Source organism: Galeopterus variegatus, unplaced genomic scaffold (genome assembly GCF_000696425.1).
Source record: "Galeopterus variegatus unplaced genomic scaffold, G_variegatus-3.0.2 Scaffold59401, whole genome shotgun sequence".
Taxonomy (NCBI): Eukaryota; Metazoa; Chordata; class Mammalia; order Dermoptera; family Cynocephalidae; genus Galeopterus; species Galeopterus variegatus.
The window spans coordinates 1964-2719 of record NW_007785512.1 but is presented as its reverse complement, the minus strand read 5'-3'; the positions used below and the strand labels follow the sequence as shown (position 1 = coordinate 2719).

General features: G+C 53.2%; 1 pseudogene; it reads right to left on the bottom strand.

The window, feature by feature from the left end:
• Positions 1-6: 6 nt before the first annotated feature.
• The window catches only part of LOC103584472, a 2625-nt pseudogene continuing 1875 nt past the window's right edge, over positions 7-756 (bottom strand).

Genomic DNA, 756 nt, shown 5'->3' with positions numbered 1-756 from the left:
GGTCGGCCCATCCCACTGGGCAAAAGGCAAACCTTGTCTTCGGGCTTCATCGAGCAATTCATGCTTTTTTTGAAGTTGATGATTTTCTTCAGCCTGTCCTCCCAATTGGCTCAGTTTCAAGGCATCTGGAGATGCATTATCTGTCTCTGAAACATCAGCATGTCCTAATGATCCTTTGCCATCTTGTCCAGGTCGGCCTATTTCCTTTTTGCCAAACAAGCGGCCGATAGAGAACTTGATGCCCTTCCTCTTTTGGGCTTTGTGGAGCGAGTCCTGGCTGCTGTTACTCCTGCTGGGATTGCTCACGGGACCGTCCTGGGAGCCCGTCGAGTTTCCCCTGTCCCTGACGTCCTCATGGCTGAGTGTGTGCAATGCCCCCTTATGCAGCCTGTCTCCCTGGAGGGCCCTTGGGGAGGCTGGAGGGGAGCTTTCCCATTTTATCATTGTCTTGTCGTCTCGCGCTTCCTCTCTGGATGCTGGCAACAGAGTCATGATGCCCAGTCTGTCTGCTTCCCTGGCTGGGCTGTGAGGAATCCTCCTTGGGGTGGAAGGGCCACTGCCTGGTGGGGAGGAGCTGGCAAGCGAGGAAGAAGGGTGGGGCAGAATGGAGCTCATTGGTGTAAAATGACCAAGATCGTCTAAGCTTCCACTACCAACTCTACTTCCAATCTCCTCTGCTCGCTGCTCTGTGTTTTCCTTTTCCTCTTGTATCTCTTTGTTGATGGCATCCAGCTGCTCTTGAGGCATCATGGCTAA